General features: G+C 41.9%; 15 non-coding genes across 15 annotated transcripts; all 15 read left to right on the plus strand.

The window, feature by feature from the left end:
* The first annotated feature begins 1,863 nt into the window (after positions 1-1,863).
* Positions 1,864-1,935, plus strand: TRNAP-AGG. The gene has a single exon. It is a non-coding gene; the product is annotated as a tRNA-Pro (tRNA).
* Positions 1,936-3,577: 1,642 nt separating this feature from the next.
* On the plus strand, positions 3,578-3,649 carry TRNAP-UGG. Its single transcript has one exon. It is a non-coding gene; the product is annotated as a tRNA-Pro (tRNA).
* Positions 3,650-4,452: 803 nt separating this feature from the next.
* Positions 4,453-4,524, plus strand: TRNAP-CGG. Its single transcript has one exon. It is a non-coding gene; the product is annotated as a tRNA-Pro (tRNA).
* A 1,657-nt stretch (positions 4,525-6,181) lies between these two features.
* On the plus strand, positions 6,182-6,253 carry TRNAP-UGG. The gene has a single exon. It is a non-coding gene; the product is annotated as a tRNA-Pro (tRNA).
* An 803-nt stretch (positions 6,254-7,056) lies between these two features.
* TRNAP-CGG lies at positions 7,057-7,128 on the plus strand. Its single transcript has one exon. It is a non-coding gene; the product is annotated as a tRNA-Pro (tRNA).
* A 1,657-nt stretch (positions 7,129-8,785) lies between these two features.
* Positions 8,786-8,857, plus strand: TRNAP-UGG. The gene has a single exon. It is a non-coding gene; the product is annotated as a tRNA-Pro (tRNA).
* An 804-nt stretch (positions 8,858-9,661) lies between these two features.
* Positions 9,662-9,733, plus strand: TRNAP-AGG. Its single transcript has one exon. It is a non-coding gene; the product is annotated as a tRNA-Pro (tRNA).
* Positions 9,734-11,380: 1,647 nt separating this feature from the next.
* TRNAP-UGG lies at positions 11,381-11,452 on the plus strand. The gene has a single exon. It is a non-coding gene; the product is annotated as a tRNA-Pro (tRNA).
* Positions 11,453-12,247: 795 nt separating this feature from the next.
* TRNAP-AGG lies at positions 12,248-12,319 on the plus strand. Its single transcript has one exon. It is a non-coding gene; the product is annotated as a tRNA-Pro (tRNA).
* Positions 12,320-13,963: 1,644 nt separating this feature from the next.
* TRNAP-UGG lies at positions 13,964-14,035 on the plus strand. Its single transcript has one exon. It is a non-coding gene; the product is annotated as a tRNA-Pro (tRNA).
* An 804-nt stretch (positions 14,036-14,839) lies between these two features.
* TRNAP-AGG lies at positions 14,840-14,911 on the plus strand. Its single transcript has one exon. It is a non-coding gene; the product is annotated as a tRNA-Pro (tRNA).
* Positions 14,912-16,554: 1,643 nt separating this feature from the next.
* Positions 16,555-16,626, plus strand: TRNAP-UGG. The gene has a single exon. It is a non-coding gene; the product is annotated as a tRNA-Pro (tRNA).
* An 804-nt stretch (positions 16,627-17,430) lies between these two features.
* On the plus strand, positions 17,431-17,502 carry TRNAP-AGG. Its single transcript has one exon. It is a non-coding gene; the product is annotated as a tRNA-Pro (tRNA).
* A 1,642-nt stretch (positions 17,503-19,144) lies between these two features.
* On the plus strand, positions 19,145-19,216 carry TRNAP-UGG. Its single transcript has one exon. It is a non-coding gene; the product is annotated as a tRNA-Pro (tRNA).
* An 804-nt stretch (positions 19,217-20,020) lies between these two features.
* Positions 20,021-20,092, plus strand: TRNAP-AGG. Its single transcript has one exon. It is a non-coding gene; the product is annotated as a tRNA-Pro (tRNA).
* Positions 20,093-20,932: the final 840 nt, after the last annotated feature.

Raw genomic sequence — 20,932 nt, forward strand, 5'->3', positions numbered from 1 at the left:
GGGGCTGACGGCTGACATGGACATGATGGATGGAGTGCTGACATGGGGGGCTGATGGCTGACGGCTGACATGGGGTGCTGACGGCTGACATAGGGGCATGACGGCTGACATGGGGGGCATGATGGATGGGGGCTGACAGCTGACATGGGCATGATGGATGGGGTGCTGACGGCTGACATGGGGGGCATGATGGCTGACATGGGGGGCTGATGGCTGACATGGGGGGTAATGATGGATGGGGGCTGACATGGGCATGATGGGGTGCTGACGGCTGACATGGGCATGATGGATGGGGTGCTGACGGCTGACATGGGCATGATGGATGGGGTGCTGACGGCTGACATGGGCATGATGGATGGGGTGCTGACGGCTGACATGGGCATGATAGATGGGGTGCTGACATGGGGGGCTGACGGCTGACATAGGGGCATGACGGCTGACATGGGGGCATGATGGATGGGGGCTGACATGGGCATGATGGATGGGGTGCTGACTGCTGATATAGGGGGCTGATCTGAGGTATGATTAACATTGGGGGTCTGATTGGTGGTCTGACCTGAGGTATAATGGAAAATATTGTTTCTGATTATACTCCTCTAAAACCTATGTGCATCTTATAGGGCGAAAAGTACAGTCCTCAAACCAGATCGAAGATATCAGGACCACACAGAGGAGAAGCCAGCTGCTGCAGACAGAACCAGGACCAGGTGAGCTGCGGGCGGGGCGGTGGGAGAAGGGGGTCACCGAGATGTAGCTTCGCTTGTGTTGCCAAAAAATCCTTGCACAGGCTCTGGTCACGTCCACGTGACAGGGCCGGTGCAAAGAGTCCCACAGTACCCGACCTATGTGGATACTTGCATGCACAATATTCTCAATAAAAACTTATTGAAACTAAAAACAGTGTACCATCCTATGTATTTTCGGTTTTAAAAATGTGGCTCTCAAAATAAATTTCAATCGTGGTTTTGGCGAGATTTGGCTCAGTTGAAAAAAAAGGTTGCCCACCACTGGTCTAGGGGTATGATTCTCGCTTTGGGTGCGAGAGATCCCGGACGAGCCCTTAACTTCCTTGTCTCGAAGCCTAGCTTTCTTCCTTTGCTCACCTATTACCCATTTTACAGTTTAAAACCTGCCTCTTTTGGCATTTGCTACTTTACAACAGCCAGAAAAATCGTCTCCTATTTAAGACGGTAACCGAGAGTAGTTTTGTTGGTGTAGCGGTGTGGTTCTTTCTTTAGGTGTGGGAGGTTCTGTCTTCTAATCCCACGTGATCCCTTATAGCTGTACTTTCCAATTCCCTTGCCATCGTTATCTGCACAAGAGCGTTGCACCTGACCTTTACCAGAGCAGCGTGCTTCATGTCACGGACAAAGGTCTTTCTCCGGAAGCATTCTACTAAGGGTAGCCTAATTCAACTTGGATGCCTTTAGAAGTGGGAATCCAAGCAAGCCCAACGTTGTTGTTCTCAAAGAACACACTAGTTGGTCAAGGGGTATGATTCAAACTTAGGATGCGAGGAAAATTAATACCAAGCGAGCCCTTGGTACCAAAACGGTTATCTTCTTCCACTTCTGTATGTTGAGTGTAGTCTTCTCCTTGTAAGTCTCTTGATGCCGGCATTAAAGCTCTCATAATGAATCATGTGAATAAATATGGATAGTTAAAATGCATTTTGTTGATATTCTCAGGGTGTCCCGTCTGGCGAGGGTCTGGATACTCAGTAAGGGTGTGAGAGGACCTAGGTTTAAATCTCGGACAAGCCTAGTATTTCGAAAGCTCCTGTGGCGGTGAATCTGTAGTGCTTCCCCTATTTATTTGCCTGTGTAGGTACCAAGCATGCTCTCTGTAGCATGGGCCATCTGTGGCTCGTTGGTCTAGGGTTATGATTCTCGCTTAGGGTGCGAGAGGTCCCGGGTTCAAATCCCGGACGAGCCCTGAGAAACCTTGCTTTTGGATTCCCCTTCCATCACTGTCGGTAGAAAAGCATAGTTCTTGGTCTTAACCGGAAAAGCGTGCCAGAGATTACAGGCGAGCCCTTGCTCATCTTGTAGAGAAACCGAGTTTTCTTCTGTAGCCACCTGTTGTCAAATTCCTCCAAATAAGCCTTCCCCTTTTGGCATTTGCATGTTGACATGGGTCCCTCAAGCGGTTAAGCAGAGCAAGGCTCGTTGGTCTATGGGTATGATTCTGATTCGTTCTAAGGGTATGAGAGATCCCGACTGCAAATCCCACTCGAACCCCTTCTTTTGAAATCCCCTCTTGCGGTTCACTTGTGATTCTTCTCTTAGGTAATTGGTTTGGAATGTACCAAGCAAGCGCTGCACATGTCAGCCAATTTTGAGTGGTGAAACTCGGAAAGATATTAAAAACTCCAAGTGCTGTCTTTGGCTCTTTGCTCGCACCCTGAGCGAGAATCATACCCCATATACACCTTAGGGTGTTTCATTTTGTAATAAAATAAAAAAAGTAAACTTTTTGCAGACTTTGCTTACGCCCCGAGTCTCAGTGATGTAAAAGATATATATGCCAAATTTCAAGAAGATTGTATAATATTTAGAGGTTGCACACTTTGATCAGTATTGTAAAAGTAGTCCAAAAATATGATTTTTCAATGTTAATTCCTTTTTTGGGAAATCTAGAAATCACAAACTTAAAATAATATTAAAACTCGACACTAAGATTAATAGGTGGTATGATAGGCAAAACATGTGTTATATTAATCAACATTGAACGATGCAATCCCTTCTTTTGTTAGCTTGGTGACGACTATTCTGTGATGCTTGACTACCCTCAACAAGAATTGTTTTTGTTGTTTGTCCCTGACCGATTCGTTAAACCTTTTGTTATCAGAGCAATTCCTCCTTCTGCGGTACCATTGACCACCTTAAGAACGTTCACATGGCTTCTTAGAGAATCACTGCAGTATTCTGTCACGTCGTGGATCCCAAATAGTGTTGATCGCGAATATTCTAATTGTGAACTTTTATCTCGTATATTGGCACTTTGAGAAATTGCGAATATCTAGAATATAGTGCTATATATTCGTAATCGCGAATATTCTAGATTTTTTTCATCAGTACCCATGATCCCTCACTGCTTCTTGCTTGTGGGCCAATGAGAAGGCTGCAATATCTTTGACTTTAGAAGTAGTGTTGATCGCAAATTTTCGTATCGCAAATTTTCCGATTGTCAATTTTCGCAATCAAGAAAATAATGACTAGAGTTCACGAATTCCTGAATTCGCAAATATATGACGAATATTCACAAAATATTTGCGAATTCAAATATTGCCCCTGCCGCTCATCACAGATCCCAAACTATTCAAATAACGCCTTTGCTTTATTAGTAACGAAATGGCTCAGGTCCTTTCCTCCAAAAACTAGGTTTTTACCCTCTAATCTTTTAATTTCCTTTTACTTTGCAGGTTTGGTTTTTTAATTTTTATTCATATTTTCCTTAACAGCCTAAGTAATACGTTAGTCCGAAAAAGCCAATCCTACGTTTGTTAATGACAGATACCAAATGTGTCTCTTAGCAACTGTGAGAGCACTTTTTTTTAGCACAAGATGATGTATTTGGCTCGTTGGTCTAGGGGTATGATTCTCGCTTTGGGTGCGAGAGGTCCCGGGTTCAAATCCCGGACGAGCCCTTAACTTCCTTGTCTCGAAGCCTAGCTTTCTTCCTTTGCTCACCTATTACCCATTTTACAGTTTAAAGCCTGCCTCTTTTGGCATTTGCTACTTTACAAAAGCCAGAAAAATCGTCTCCTCTTTAAGACGTTAACCGAGAGTAGTTTTGTTGGTGTAGCGGTGTGGTTCTTTCTTTAGGTGTGGGATGTTCTGTCTTCTAATCCCACGTGATCCCTTATAGCTGTACTTTCCAATTCCCTTGCCATCGTTATCTGCACAAGAGCGTTGCACCTGACCTTTACCAGAGCAGCGTGCTTCATGTCACGGACAAAGGTCTTTCTCCGGAAGCATTCTACTAAGGGTAGCCTAATTCAACTTGGATGCCTTTAGAAGTGGGAATCCAAGCAAGCCCAACGTTGTTGTTCTCAAAGAACACACTAGTTGGTCAAGGGGTATGATTCAAACTTAGGATGCGAGGAAAATTAATACCAAGCGAGCCCTTGGTACCAAAACGGTTATCTTCTTCCACTTCTGTATGTTGAGTGTAGTCTTCTCCTTGTAAGTCTCTTGATGCCGGCATTAAAGCTCTCATAATGAATCATGTGAATAAATATGGATAGTTAAAATGCATTTTGTTGATATTCTCAGGGTGTCCCGTCTGGCGAGGGTCTGGATACTCAGTAAGGGTGTGAGAGGACCTAGGTTTAAATCTCGGGCAAGCCTAGTATTTCGAAAGCTCCTGTGGCGGTGAATCTGTAGTGCTTCCCCTATTTATTTGCCTGTGTAGGTACCAAGCAAGCTCTCTGTCGCATGTGTCATCTGTGGCTCGTTGGTCTAGGGGTATGATTCTCGCTTCGGGTGCGAGAGGTCCCGGGTTCAAATCCCGGACGAGCCCTGAGAAACCTTGCTTTTGGATTCCCCTTCCATCACTGTCGGTAGAAAAGCATAGTTCTTGGTCTTAACCGGATCAGCGTGCCAGAGATTACAGGCGAGCCCTTGCTCATCTTGTAGAGAAACCGAGTTTTCTTCTGTAGCCACCTGTTGTCAATTTCCTCCAAATAAGCCTTCCCTTTTTGGCATTTGCATGTTGACACTTGAAAGAAAACCTTATGTCCCTCAAGCGGTTAAGCAGAGCAAGGCTCGTTGGTCTATGGGTATGATTCTGATTCGTTCTAAGGGTATGAGAGATCCCGACTGCAAATCCCACTCGAACCCCTTCTTTTGAAATCCCCTCTTGCGGTTCACTTGTGATTCTTCTCTTAGGTAATTGGTTTGGAATGTACCAAGCAAGCGCTGCACATGTCAGCCAATTTTGAGTGGTAAAACTCGGAAAGATATTAAAAACTCCAAGTGCTGTCTTTGGCTCTTTGCTCGCACCCTGAGCGAGAATCATACCCCATATACACCTTAGGGTGTTTCATTTTGTAATAAAATAAAAAAGTAAACTTTTTGCAGACTTTGCTTACGCCCCGAGTCTCAGTGATGTAAAAGATATATATGCCAAATTTCAAGAAGATTGTATAATATTTAGAGGTTGCACACTTTGATCAGTATTGTAAAAGTAGTCAAAAAATATGATTTTTCAATGTTAATTACTTTTATTGGGAAATCTAGAAATCACAAACTTAAAATAATATTAAAACTCGACACTAAGATTAATAGGTGGTATGATAGGCAAAACATGTGTTATATTAATCAACATTGAACGATGCAATCCCTTCTTTTGTTAGCTTGGTGACGACTATTCTGTGATGCTTGACTACCCTCAACAAGAATTGTTTTTGTTGTTTGTCCCTGACCGATTCGTTAAACCTTTTGTTATCATAGCAATTCCTCCTTCTGCGGTACCATTGACCACCTTAAGAACGTTCACATGGCTTCTTAGAGAATCACTGCAGTATTCTGTCACGTCGTGGATCCCAAATAGTGTTGATCGCGAATATTCTAATTGTGAACTTTTATCTCGTATATTGGCACTTTGAGAAATTGCGAATATCTAGAATATAGTGCTATATATTCGTAATCGCGAATATTCTAGATTTTTTTCATCAGTACCCATGATCCCTCACTACTTCTTGCTTGTGGGCCAATGAGAAGGCTGCAATATCTTTGACTTTAGAAGTAGTGTTGATCGCAAATCTTCGTATCGCAAATTTTCCGATTGTCAATTTTCGCAATCAAGAAAATAATGACTGGAGTTCACGAATTCTTGAATTCGCGAATATATGACGAATATTCACAAAATATTTGCGAATTCAAATATTGCCCCTGCCGCTCATCACTGATCCCAAACTATTCAAATAACGCCTTTGCTTTATTAGTAACGAAATGGCTCAGGTCCTTTCCTCCAAAAACTAGGTTTTTACCCTCTAATCTTTTAATTTCCTTTTACTTTGCAGGTTTGGTTTTTTAATTTTTATTCATATTTTCCTTAACAGCCTAAGTAATACGTTAGTCCGAAAAAGCCAATCCTACGTTTGTTTCTGACAGATACCAAATGTGTCTCTTAGCAACTGTGAGAGCACTTTTTTTTAGCACAAGATGATGTATTTGGCTCGTTGGTCTAGGGGTATGATTCTCGCTTTGGGTGCGAGAGGTCCCGGGTTCAAATCCCGGACGAGCCCTTAACTTCCTTGTCTCGAAGCCTAGCTTTCTTCCTTTGCTCACCTATTACCCATTTTACAGTTTAAAACCTGCCTCTTTTGGCATTTGCTACTTTACAACAGCCAGAAAAATCGTCTCCTATTTAAGACGGTAACCGAGAGTAGTTTTGTTGGTGTAGCGGTGTGGTTCTTTCTTTAGGTGTGGGAGGTTCTGTCTTCTAATCCCACGTGATCCCTTATAGCTGTACTTTCCAATTCCCTTGCCATCGTTATCTGCACAAGAGCGTTGCACCTGACCTTTACCAGAGCAGCGTGCTTCATGTCACGGACAAAGGTCTTTCTCCGGAAGCATTCTACTAAGGGTAGCCTAATTCAACTTGGATGCCTTTAGAAGTGGGAATCCAAGCAAGCCCAACGTTGTTGTTCTCAAAGAACACACTAGTTGGTCAAGGGGTATGATTCAAACTTAGGATGCGAGGAAAATTAATACCAAGCAAGCCCATGGTACCAAAACGGTTATCTTCTTCCACTTCTGTATGTTGAGTGTAGTCTTCTCCTTGTAAGTCTCTTGATGCCGGCATTAAAGCTCTCATAATGAATCATGTGAATAAATATGGATAGTTAAAATGCATTTTGTTGATATTCTCAGGGTGTCCCGTCTGGCGAGGGTCTGGATACTCAGTAAGGGTGTGAGAGGACCTAGGTTTAAATCTCGGACAAGCCTAGTATTTCGAAAGCTCCTGTGGCGGTGAATCTGTAGTGCTTCCCCTATTTATTTGCCTGTGTAGGTACCAAGCAAGCTCTCTGTCGCATGTGTCATCTGTGGCTCGTTGGTCTAGGGGTATGATTCTCGCTTCGGGTGCGAGAGGTCCCGGGTTCAAATCCCGGACGAGCCCTGAGAAACCTTGCTTTTGGATTCCCCTTCCATCACTGTCGGTAGAAAAGCATAGTTCTTGGTCTTAACCGGATCAGCGTCCCAGAGATTACAGGCGAGCCCTTGCTCATCTTGTAGAGAAACCGAGTTTTCTTCTGTAGCCACCTGTTGTCAATTTCCTCCAAATAAGCCTTCCCCTTTTGGCATTTGCATGTTGACACATGAAAGAAAACCTTATGTCCCTCAAGCGGTTAAGCAGAGCAAGGCTCGTTGGTCTATGGGTATGATTCTGATTCGTTCTAAGGGTATGAGAGGTCCCGACTGCAAATCCCACTCAAACCCCTTCTTTTGAAATCCCCTCTTGCGGTTCACTTGTGATTCTTCTCTTAGGTAATTGGTTTGGAATGTACCAAGCAAGCGCTGCACATGTCAGCCAATTTTGAGTGGTGAAACTCGGAAAGATATTAAAAACTCCAAGTGCTGTCTTTGGCTCTTTGCTCGCACCCTGAGCGAGAATCATACCCCATATACACCTTAGGGTGTTTCATTTTGTAATAAAATAAAAAAGTAAACTTTTTGCAGACTTTGCTTACGCCCCGAGTCTCAGTGATGTAAAAGATATATATGCCAAATTTCAAGAAGATTGTATAATATTTAGAGGTTGCACACTTTGATCAGTATTGTAAAAGTAGTCAAAAAATATGATTTTTCAATGTTAATTACTTTTATTGGGAAATCTAGAAATCACAAACTTAAAATAATATTAAAACTCGACACTAAGATTAATAGGTGGTATGATAGGCAAAACATGTGTTATATTAATCAACATTGAACGATGCAATCCCTTCTTTTGTTAGCTTGGTGACGACTATTCTGTGATGCTTGACTACCCTCAACAAGAATTGTTTTTGTTGTTTGTCCCTGACCGATTCGTTAAACCTTTTGTTATCAGAGCAATTCCTCCTTCTGCGGTACCATTGACCACCTTAAGAACGTTCACATGGCTTCTTAGAGAATCACTGCAGTATTCTGTCACGTCGTGGATCCCAAATAGTGTTGATCGCGAATATTCTAATTGTGAACTTTTATCTCGTATATTGGCACTTTGAGAAATTGCGAATATCTAGAATATAGTGCTATATATTCGTAATCGCGAATATTCTAGATTTTTTTCATCAGTACCCATGATCCCTCACTACTTCTTGCTTGTGGGCCAATGAGAAGGCTGCAATATCTTTGACTTTAGAAGTAGTGTTGATCGCAAATCTTCGTATCGCAAATTTTCCGATTGTCAATTTTCGCAATCAAGAAAATAATGACTGGAGTTCACGAATTCCTGAATTCGCGAATATATGACGAATATTCACAAAATATTTGCGAATTCAAATATTGCCCCTGCCTCTCATCACTGATCCCAAACTATTCAAATAACGCCTTTGCTTTATTAGTAACGAAATGGCTCAGGTCCTTTCCTCCAAAAACTAGGTTTTTACCCTCTAATCTTTTAATTTCCTTTTACTTTGCAGGTTTGGTTTTTTAATTTTTATTCATATTTTCCTTAACAGCCTAAGTAATACGTTAGTCCGAAAAAGCCAATCCTACGTTTGTTTCTGACAGATACCAAATGTGTCTCTTAGCAACTGTGAGAGCACTTTTTTTTAGCACAAGATGATGTATTTGGCTCGTTGGTCTAGGGGTATGATTCTCGCTTTGGGTGCGAGAGGTCCCGGGTTCAAATCCCGGACGAGCCCTTAACTTCCTTGTCTCGAAGCCTAGCTTTCTTCCTTTGCTCACCTATTACCCATTTTACAGTTTAAAGCCTGCCTCTTTTGGCATTTGCTACTTTACAAAAGCCAGAAAAATCGTCTCCTCTTTAAGACGTTAACCGAGAGTAGTTTTGTTGGTGTAGCGGTGTGGTTCTTTCTTTAGGTGTGGGAGGTTCTGTCTTCTAATCCCACGTGATCCCTTATAGCTGTATTTTCCAATTCCCTTGCCATCGTTATCTGCACAAGAGCGTTGCACCTGACCTTTACCAGAGCAGCGTGCTTCATGTCACGGACAAAGGTCTTTCTCCGGAAGCATTCTACTAAGGGTAGCCTAATTCAACTTGGATGCCTTTAGAAGTGGGAATCCAAGCAAGCCCAACGTTGTTGTTCTCAAAGAACACACTAGTTGGTCAAGGGGTATGATTCAAACTTAGGATGCGAGGAAAATTAATACCAAGCGAGCCCTTGGTACCAAAACGGTTATCTTCTTCCACTTCTGTATGTTGAGTGTAGTCTTCTCCTTGTAAGTCTCTTGATGCCGGCATTAAAGCTCTCATAATGAATCATGTGAATAAATATGGATAGCGCAAAATGCATTTTGTTGATATTCTCAGGGTGTCCCGTCTGGCGAGGGTCTGGATACTCAGTAAGGGTGTGAGAGGACCTAGGTTTAAATCTCGGACAAGCCTAGTATTTCGAAAGCTCCTGTGGCGGTGAATCTGTAGTGCTTCCCCTATTTATTTGCCTGTGTAGGTACCAAGCAAGCTCTCTGTAGCATGTGCCGTCTGTGGCTCGTTGGTCTAGGGGTATGATTCTCGCTTAGGGTGCGAGAGGTCCCGGGTTCAAATCCCGGACGAGCCCTGAGAAACCTTGCTTTTGGATTCCCCTTCCATCACTGTCGGTAGAAAAGCATAGTTCTTGGTCTTAACCGGAAAAGCGTGCCAGAGATTACAGGCGAGCCCTTGCTCATCTTGTAGAGAAACCGAGTTTTCTTCTGTAGCCACCTGTTGTCAAATTCCTCCAAATAAGCCTCCCCTTTTGGCATTTGCATGTTGACATGGGTAACCTCCCTCAAGCGGTTAAGCAGAGCAAGGCTCGTTGGTCTATGGGTATGATTCTGATTCGTTCTAAGGGTATGAGAGATCCCGACTGCAAATCCCACTCGAACCCCTTCTTTTGAAATCCCCTCTTGCGGTTCACTTGTGATTCTTCTCTTAGGTAATTGGTTTGGAATGTACCAAGCAAGCGCTGCACATGTCAGCCAATTTTGAGTGGTGAAACTCGGAAAGATATTAAAAACTCCAAGTGCTGTCTTTGGCTCTTTGCTCGCACCCTGAGCGAGAATCATACCCCATATACACCTTAGGGTGTTTCATTTTGTAATGAAAAAAAAAAAGTAAACTTTTTGCAGACTTTGCTTACGCCCCGAGTCTCAGTGATGTAAAAGATATATATGCCAAATTTCAAGAAGATTGTATAATATTTAGAGGTTGCACACTTTGATCAGTATTGTAAAAGTAGTCCAAAAATATGATTTTTCAATGTTAATTACTTTTATTGGGAAATCTAGAAATCACAAACTTAAAATAATATTAAAACTCGACACTAAGATTAATAGGTGGTATGATAGGCAAAACATGTGTTATATTAATCAACATTGAACGATGCAATCCCTTCTTTTGTTAGCTTGGTGACGACTATTCTGTGATGCTTGACTACCCTCAACAAGAATTGTTTTTGTTGTTTGTCCCTGACCGATTCGTTAAACCTTTTGTTATCAGAGCAATTCCTCCTTCTGCGGTACCATTGACCACCTTAAGAACGTTCACATGGCTTCTTAGAGAATCACTGCAGTATTCTGTCACGTCGTGGATCCCAAATAGTGTTGATCGCGAATATTCTAATTGTGAACTTTTATCTCGTATATTGGCACTTTGAGAAATTGCGAATATCTAGAATATAGTGCTATATATTCGTAATCGCGAATATTCTAGATTTTTTTCATCAGTACCCATGATCCCTCACTGCTTCTTGCTTGTGGGCCAATGAGAAGGCTTCAATATCTTTGACTTTAGAAGTAGTGTTGATCGCAAATTTTCGTATCGCAAATTTTCCGATTGTCAATTTTCGCAATCAAGAAAATAATGACTAGAGTTCACGAATTCCTGAATTCGCAAATATATGACGAATATTCACAAAATATTTGCGAATTCAAATATTGCCCCTGCCGCTCATCACAGATCCCAAACTATTCAAATAACGCCTTTGCTTTATTAGTAACGAAATGGCTCAGGTCCTTTCCTCCAAAAACTAGGTTTTTACCCTCTAATCTTTTAATTTCCTTTTACTTTGCAGGTTTGGTTTTTTAATTTTTATTCATATTTTCCTTAACAGCCTAAGTAATACGTTAGTCCGAAAAAGCCAATCCTACGTTTGTTTCTGACAGATACCAAATGTGTCTCTTAGCAACTGTGAGAGCACTTTTTTTTAGCACAAGATGATGTATTTGGCTCGTTGGTCTAGGGGTATGATTCTCGCTTTGGGTGCGAGAGGTCCCGGGTTCAAATCCCGGACGAGCCCTTAACTTCCTTGTCTCGAAGCCTAGCTTTCTTCCTTTGCTCACCTATTACCCATTTTACAGTTTTAAGCCTGCCTCTTTTGGCATTTGCTACTTTACAAAAGCCAGAAAAATCGTCTCCTCTTTAAGACGTTAACCGAGAGTAGTTTTGTTGGTGTAGCGGTGTGGTTCTTTCTTTAGGTGTGGGAGGTTCTGTCTTCTAATCCCACGTGATCCCTTATAGCTGTACTTTCCAATTCCCTTGCCATCGTTATCTGCACAAGAGCGTTGCACCTGACCTTTACCAGAGCAGCGTGCTTCATGTCACGGACAAAGGTCTTTCTCCGGAAGCATTCTACTAAGGGTAGCCTAATTCAACTTGGATGCCTTTAGAAGTGGGAATCCAAGCAAGCCCAACGTTGTTGTTCTCAAAGAACACACTAGTTGGTCAAGGGGTATGATTCAAACTTAGGATGCGAGGAAAATTAATACCAAGCGAGCCCTTGGTACCAAAACGGTTATCTTCTTCCACTTCTGTATGTTGAGTGTAGTCTTCTCCTTGTAAGTCTCTTGATGCCGGCATTAAAGCTCTCATAATGAATCATGTGAATAAATATGGATAGCGCAAAATGCATTTTGTTGATATTCTCAGGGTGTCCCGTCTGGCGAGGGTCTGGATACTCAGTAAGGGTGTGAGAGGACCTAGGTTTAAATCTCGGACAAGCCTAGTATTTCGAAAGCTCCTGTGGCGGTGAATCTGTAGTGCTTCCCCTATTTATTTGCCTGTGTAGGTACCAAGCAAGCTATGTGCTGTCTGTGGCTCGTTATTCTAGGGGTATGATTCTCGCTTAGGGTGCGAGAGGTCCCGGGTTCAAATCCCGGACGAGCCCTGAGAAACCTTGCTTTTGGATTCCCCTTCCATCACTGTCGGTAGAAAAGCATAGTTCTTGGTCTTAACCGGATCAGCGTGCCAGAGATTACAGGCGAGCCCTTGCTCATCTTGTAGAGAAACCGAGTTTTCTTCTGTAGCCACCTGTTGTCAATTTCCTCCAAATAAGCCTTCCCCTTTTGGCATTTGCATGTTGACATGGGTCCCTCAAGCGGTTAAGGAGAGCAAGGCTCGTTGGTCTATGGGTATGATTCTGATTCGTTCTAAGGGTATGAGAGATCCCGACTGCAAATCCCACTCGAACCCCTTCTTTTGAAATCCCCTCTTGCGGTTCACTTGTGATTCTTCTCTTAGGTAATTGGTTTGGAATGTACCAAGCAAGCGCTGCACATGTCAGCCAATTTTGAGTGGTGAAACTCGGAAAGATATTAAAAGCTCCAAGTGCTGTCTTTGGCTCTTTGCTCGCACCCTGAGCGAGAATCATACCCCATATACACCTTAGGGTGTTTCATTTTGTAATGAAAAAAAAAAAAGTAAACTTTTTGCAGACTTTGCTTACGCCCCGAGTCTCAGTGATGTAAAAGATATATATGCCAAATTTCAAGAAGATTGTATAATATTTAGAGGTTGCACACTTTGATCAGTATTGTAAAAGTAGTCCAAAAATATGATTTTTCAATGTTAATTACTTTTATTGGGAAATCTAGAAATCACAAACTTAAAATAATATTAAAACTCGACACTAAGATTAATAGGTGGTATGATAGGCAAAACATGTGTTATATTAATCAACATTGAACGATGCAATCCCTTCTTTTGTTAGCTTGGTGACGACTATTCTGTGATGCTTGACTACCCTCAACAAGAATTGTTTTTGTTGTTTGTCCCTGACCGATTCGTTAAACCTTTTGTTATCAGAGCAATTCCTCCTTCTGCGGTACCATTGACCACCTTAAGAACGTTCACATGGCTTCTTAGAGAATCACTGCAGTATTCTGTCACGTCGTGGATCCCAAATAGTGTTGATCGCGAATATTCTAATTGTGAACTTTTATCTCGTATATTGGCACTTTGAGAAATTGCGAATATCTAGAATATAGTGCTATATATTCGTAATCGCGAATATTCTAGATTTTTTTCATCAGTACCCATGATCCCTCACTGCTTCTTGCTTGTGGGCCAATGAGAAGGCTTCAATATCTTTGACTTTAGAAGTAGTGTTGATCGCAAATTTTCGTATCGCAAATTTTCCGATTGTCAATTTTCGCAATCAAGAAAATAATGACTGGAGTTCACGAATTCCTGAATTCGCAAATATATGACGAATATTCACAAAATATTTGCGAATTCAAATATTGCCCCTGCCGCTCATCACTGATCCCAAACTATTCAAATAACGCCTTTGCTTTATTAGTAACGAAATGGCTCAGGTCCTTTCCTCCAAAAACTAGGTTTTTACCCTCTAATCTTTTAATTTCCTTTTACTTTGCAGGTTTGGTTTTTTAATTTTTATTCATATTTTCCTTAACAGCCTAAGTAATACGTTAGTCCGAAAAAGCCAATCCTACGTTTGTTTCTGACAGATACCAAATGTGTCTCTTAGCAACTGTGAGAGCACTTTTTTTTAGCACAAGATGATGTATTTGGCTCGTTGGTCTAGGGGTATGATTCTCGCTTTGGGTGCGAGAGGTCCCGGGTTCAAATCCCGGACGAGCCCTTAACTTCCTTGTCTCGAAGCCTAGCTTTCTTCCTTTGCTCACCTATTACCCATTTTACAGTTTTAAGCCTGCCTCTTTTGGCATTTGCTACTTTACAAAAGCCAGAAAAATCGTCTCCTCTTTAAGACGTTAACCGAGAGTAGTTTTGTTGGTGTAGCGGTGTGGTTCTTTCTTTAGGTGTGGGAGGTTCTGTCTTCTAATCCCACGTGATCCCTTATAGCTGTACTTTCCAATTCCCTTGCCATCGTTATCTGCACAAGAGCGTTGCACCTGACCTTTACCAGAGCAGCGTGCTTCATGTCACGGACAAAGGTCTTTCTCCGGAAGCATTCTACTAAGGGTAGCCTAATTCAACTTGGATGCCTTTAGAAGTGGGAATCCAAGCAAGCCCAACGTTGTTGTTCTCAAAGAACACACTAGTTGGTCAAGGGGTATGATTCAAACTTAGGATGCGAGGAAAATTAATACCAAGCAAGCCCATGGTACCAAAACGGTTATCTTCTTCCACTTCTGTATGTTGAGTGTAGTCTTCTCCTTGTAAGTCTCTTGATGCCGGCATTAAAGCTCTCATAATGAATCATGTGAATAAATATGGATAGCGCAAAATGCATTTTGTTGATATTCTCAGGGTGTCCCGTCTGGCGAGGGTCTGGATACTCAGTAAGGGTGTGAGAGGACCTAGGTTTAAATCTCGGACAAGCCTAGTATTTCGAAAGCTCCTGTGGCGGTGAATCTGTAGTGCTTCCCCTATTTATTTGCCTGTGTAGGTACCAAGCAAGCTCTCTGTCGCATGTGCCGTCTGTGGCTCGTTGGTCTAGGGGTATGATTCTCGCTTAGGGTGCGAGAGGTCCCGGGTTCAAATCCCGGACGAGCCCTGAGAAACCTTGCTTTTGGATTCCCCTTCCATCACTGTCGGTAGAAAAGCATAGTTCTTGGTCTTAACCGGATCAGCGTGCCAGAGATTACAGGCGAGCCCTTGCTCATCTTGTAGAGAAACCGAGTTTTCTTCTGTAGCCACCTGTTGTCAATTTCCTCCAAATAAGCCTTCCCCTTTTGGCATTTGCATGTTGACATGGGTCCCTCAAGCGGTTAAGCAGAGCAAGGCTCATTGGTCTATGGGTATGATTCTGATTCGTTCTAAGGGTATGAGAGATCCCGACTGCAAATCCCACTCGAACCCCTTCTTTTGAAATCCCCTCTTGCGGTTCACTTGTGATTCTTCTCTTAGGTAATTGGTTTGGAATGTACCAAGCAAGCGCTGCACATGTCAGCCAATTTTGAGTGGTGAAACTCGGAAAGATATTAAAAACTCCAAGTGCTGTCTTTGGCTCTTTGCTCGCACCCTGAGCGAGAATCATACCCCATATACACCTTAGGGTGTTTCATTTTGTAATGAAAAAAAAAAAGTAAACTTTTTGCAGACTTTGCTTACGCCCCGAGTCTCAGTGATGTAAAAGATATATATGCCAAATTTCAAGAAGATTGTATAATATTTAGAGGTTGCACACTTTGATCAGTATTGTAAAAGTAGTCCAAAAATATGATTTTTCAATGTTAATTACTTTTATTGGGAAATCTAGAAATCACAAACTTAAAATAATATTAAAACTCGACACTAAGATTAATAGGTGGTATGATAGGCAAAACATGTGTTATATTAATCAACATTGAACGATGCAATCCCTTCTTTTGTTAGCTTGATGACGACTATTCTGTGATGCTTGACTACCCTCAACAAGAATTGTTTTTGTTGTTTGTCCCTGACCGATTCGTTAAACCTTTTGTTATCAGAGCAATTCCTCCTTCTGCGGTACCATTGACCACCTTAAGAACGTTCACATGGCTTCTTAGAGAATCACTGCAGTATTCTGTCACGTCGTGGATCCCAAATAGTGTTGATCGCGAATATTCTAATTGTGAACTTTTATCTCGTATATTGGCACTTTGAGAAATAGCGAATATCTAGAATATAGTGCTATATATTCGTAATCGCGAATATTCTAGATTTTTTTCATCAGTACCCATGATCCCTCACTGCTATTTGCTTGTGGGCCAATGAGAAGGCTTCAATATCTTTGACTTTATAAGTAGTGTTGATCGCATATTTTCGTATCGCAAATTTTCCGATTGTCAATTTTCGCAATCAAGAAAATAATGACTGGAGTTCACGAATTCCTGAATTCGCGAATATATGACGAATATTCACAAAATATTTGCGAATTCAAATATTGCCCCTGCCGCTCATCACTGATCCCAAACTATTCAAATAACGCCTTTGCTTTATTAGTAACGAAATGGCTCAGGTCCTTTCCTCCAAAAACTAGGTTTTTACCCTCTAATCTTTTAATTTCCTTTTACTTTGCAGGTTTGGTTTTTTAATTTTTATTCATATTTTCCTTAACAGCCTAAGTAATACGTTAGTCCGAAAAAGCCAATCCTACGTTTGTTTCTGACAGATACCAAATGTGTCTCTTAGCAACTGTGAGAGCACTTTTTTTTAGCACAAGATGATGTATTTGGCTCGTTGGTCTAGGGGTATGATTCTCGCTTTGGGTGCGAGAGGTCCCGGGTTCAAATCCCGGACGAGCCCTTAACTTCCTTGTCTCGAAGCCTAGCTTTCTTCCTTTGCTCACCTATTACCCATTTTACAGTTTTAAGCCTGCCTCTTTTGGCATTTGCTACTTTACAAAAGCCAGAAAAATCGTCTCCTCTTTAAGACGTTAACCGAGAGTAGTTTTGTTGGTGTAGCGGTGTGGTTCTTTCTTTAGGTGTGGGATGTTCTGTCTTCTAATCCCACGTGATCCCTTATAGCTGTACTTTCCAATTCCCTTGCCATCGTTATCTGCACAAGAGCGTTGCACCTGACCTTTACCAGAGCAGCGTGTTTCATGTCACGGACAAAGGTCTTTCTCCGGAAGCATTCTACTAAGGGTAGCCTAATTCAACTTGGATGCCTTTAGAAGTGGGAATCCAAGCAAGCCCAACGTTGTTGTTCTCAAAGAACACACTAGTTGGTCAAGGGGTATGATTCAAACTTAGGATGCGAGGAAAATTAATACCAAGCAAGCCCATGGTACCAAAACGGTTATCTTCTTCCACTTCTGTATGTTGAGTGTAGTCTTCTCCTTGTAAGTCTCTTGATGCCGGCATTAAAGCTCTCATAATGAATCATGTGAATAAATATGGATAGCGCAAAATGCATTTTGTTGATATTCTCAGGGTGTCCCGTCTGGCGAGGGTCTGGATACTCAGTAAGGGTGTGAGAGGACCTAGGTTTAAATCTCGGACAAGCCTAGTATTTCGAAAGCTCCTGTGGCGGTGAATCTGTAGTGCTTCCCCTATTTATTTGCCTGTGTAGGTACCAAGCAAGCTTGCTGTCGCATGTGCCATCTGTGGCTCGTTGGTCTAGGGGTATGATTCTCGCTTAGGGTGCGAGAGGTCCCGGGTTCAAATCCCGGACGAGCCCTGAGAAACCTTGCTTTTGGATTCCCCTTCCATCACTGTCGGTAGAAAAGCATAGTTCTTGGTCTTAACCGGATCAGCGTGCCAGAGATTACAGGCGAGCCCTTGCTCATCTTGTAGAGAAACTGAGTTTTCTTCTGTAGCCACCTGTTGTCAATTTCCTCCAAATAAGCCTTCCCCTTTTGGCATTTGCATGTTGACATGGGTCCCTCAAGCGGTTAAGCAGAGCAAGGCTCGTTGGTCTATGGGTATGATTCTGATTCGTTCTAAGGGTATGAGAGATCCCGACTGCAAATCCCACTCGAACCCCTTCTTTTGAAATCCCCTCTTGCGGTTCACTTGTGATTCTTCTCTTAGGTAATTGGTTTGGAATGTACCAAGCAAGCGCTGCACATGTCAGCCAATTTTGAGTGGTGAAACTCGGAAAGATATTAAAAACTCCAAGTGCTGTCTTTGGCTCTTTGCTCGCACCCTGAGCGAGAATCATACCCCATATACACCTTAGGGTGTTTCATTTTGTAATAAAATAAAAAAGTAAACTTTTTGCAGACTTTGCTTACGCCCCGAGTCTCAGTGATGTAAAAGATATATATGCCAAATTTCAAGAAGATTGTATAATATTTAGAGGTTGCACACTTTGATCAGTATTGTAAAAGTAGTCCAAAAATATGATTTTTCAATGTTAATTACTTTTATTGGGAAATCTAGAAATCACAAACTTAAAATAATATTAAAACTCGACACTAAGATTAATAGGTGGTATGATAGGCAAAACATGTGTTATATTAATCAACATTGAACGATGCAATCCCTTCTTTTGTTAGCTTGGTGACGACTATTCTGTGATGCTTGACTACCCTCAACAAGAATTGTTTTTGTTGTTTGTCCCTGACCGATTCGTTAAACCTTTTGTTATCAGAGCAATTCCTCCTTCTGCGGTACCATTGACCACCTTAAGAACGTTCACATGGCTTCTTAGAGAATCACTGCAGTATTCTGTCACGTCGTGGATCCCAAATAGTGTTGATCGCGAATATTCTAATTGTGAACTTTTATCTCGTATATTGGCACTTTGAGAAATTGCGAATATCTAGAATATAGTGCTATATATTCGTAATCGCGAATATTCTAGATTTTTTTCATCAGTACCCATGATCCCTCACTGCTTCTTGCTTGTGGGCCAATGAGAAGGCTTCAATATCTTTGACTTTAGAAGTAGTGTTGATCGCATATTTTCGTATCGCAAATTTTCCGATTGTCAATTTTCGCAATCAAGAAAATAATGACTGGAGTTCACGAATTCCTGAATTCGCGAATATATGACGAATATTCACAAAATATTTGCGAATTCAAATATTGCCCCTGCCGCTCATCACTGATCCCAAACTATTCAAATAACGCCTTTGCTTTATTAGTAACGAAATGGCTCAGGTCCTTTCCTCCAAAAACTAGGTTTTTACCCTCTAATCTTTTAATTTCCTTTTACTTTGCAGGTTTGGTTTTTTAATTTTTATTCATATTTTCCTTAACAGCCTAAGTAATACGTTAGTCCGAAAAAGCCAATCCTACGTTTGTTTCTGACAGATACCAAATGTGTCTCTTAGCAACTGTGAGAGCACTTTTTTTTAGCACAAGATGATGTATTTGGCTCGTTGGTCTAGGGGTATGATTCTCGCTTTGGGTGCGAGAGGTCCCGGGTTCAAATCCCGGACGAGCCCTTAACTTCCTTGTCTCGAAGCCTAGCTTTCTTCCTTTGCTCACCTATTACCCATTTTACAGTTTTAAGCCTGCCTCTTTTGGCATTTGCTACTTTACAAAAGCCAGAAAAATCGTCTCCTCTTTAAGACGTTAACCGAGAGTAGTTTTGTTGGTGTAGCGGTGTGGTTCTTTCTTTAGGTGTGGGAGGTTCTGTCTTCTAATCCCACGTGATCCCTTATAGCTGTACTTTCCAATTCCCTTGCCATCGTTATCTGCACAAGAGCGTTGCACCTGACCTTTACCAGAGCAGCGTGTTTCATGTCACGGACAAAGGTCTTTCTCCGGAAGCATTCTACTAAGGGTAGCCTAATTCAACTTGGATGCCTTTAGAAGTGGGAATCCAAGCAAGCCCAACGTTGTTGTTCTCAAAGAACACACTAGTTGGTCAAGGGGTATGATTCAAACTTAGGATGCGAGGAAAATTAATACCAAGCAAGCCCATGGTACCAAAACGGTTATCTTCTTCCACTTCTGTATGTTGAGTGTAGTCTTCTCCTTGTAAGTCTCTTGATGCCGGCATTAAAGCTCTCATAATGAATCATGTGAATAAATATGGATAGCGCAAAATGCATTTTGTTGATATTCTCAGGGTGTCCCGTCTGGCGAGGGTCTGGATACTCAGTAAGGGTGTGAGAGGACCTAGGTTTAAATCTCGGACAAGCCTAGTATTTCGAAAGCTCCTGTGGCGGTGAATCTGTAGTGCTTCCCCTATTTATTTGCCTGTGTAGGTACCAAGCAAGCTCTCTGTCGCATGTGCCATCTGTGGCTCGTTGGTCTAGGGGTATGATTCTCGCTTAGGGTGCGAGAGGTCCCGGGTTCAAATCCCGGACGAGCCCTGAGAAACCTTGCTTTTGGATTCCCCTTCCATCACTGTCGGTAGAAAAGCATAGTTCTTGGTCTTAACCGGAAAAGCGTGCCAGAGATTACAGGCGAGCCCTTGCTCATCTTGTAGAGAAACCGAGTTTTCTTCTGTAGCCACCTGTTGTCAAATTCCTCCAAATAAGCCTTCCCCTTTTGGCATTTGCATGTTGACATGGGTCCCTCAAGCGGTTAAGCAGAGCAAGGCTCGTTGGTCTATGGGTATGATTCTGATTCGTTCTAAGGGTATGAGAGATCCCGACTGCAAATCCCACTCGAACCCCTTCTTTTGAAATCCCCTCTTGCGGTTCACTTGTGATTCTTCTCTTAGGTAATTGGTTTGGAATGTACCAAGCAAGCGCTGCACATGTCAGCCAATTTTGAGTGGTGAAACTCGGAAAGATATTAAAAACTCCAAGTGCTGTCTTTGGCTCTTTGCTCGCACCCTGAGCGAGAATCATACCCCATATACACCTTAGGGTGTTTCATTTTGTAATAAAATAAAAAAGTAAACTTTTTGCAGACTTTGCTTACGCCCCGAGTCTCAGTGATGTAAAAGATATATATGCCAAATTTCAAGAAGATTGTATAATATTTAGAGGTTGCACACTTTGATCAGTATTGTAAAAGTAGTCCAAAAATATGATTTTTCAATGTTAATTACTTTTATTGGGAAATCTAGAAATCACAAACTTAAAATAATATTAAAACTCGACACTAAGATTAATAGGTGGTATGATAGGCAAAACATGTGTTATATTAATCAACATTGAACGATGCAATCCCTTCTTTTGTTAGCTTGGTGACGACTATTCTGT

Source organism: Bufo bufo, unplaced genomic scaffold (genome assembly GCF_905171765.1).
Source record: "Bufo bufo unplaced genomic scaffold, aBufBuf1.1, whole genome shotgun sequence".
Lineage (NCBI taxonomy): Eukaryota > Metazoa > Chordata > Amphibia > Anura > Bufonidae > Bufo > Bufo bufo.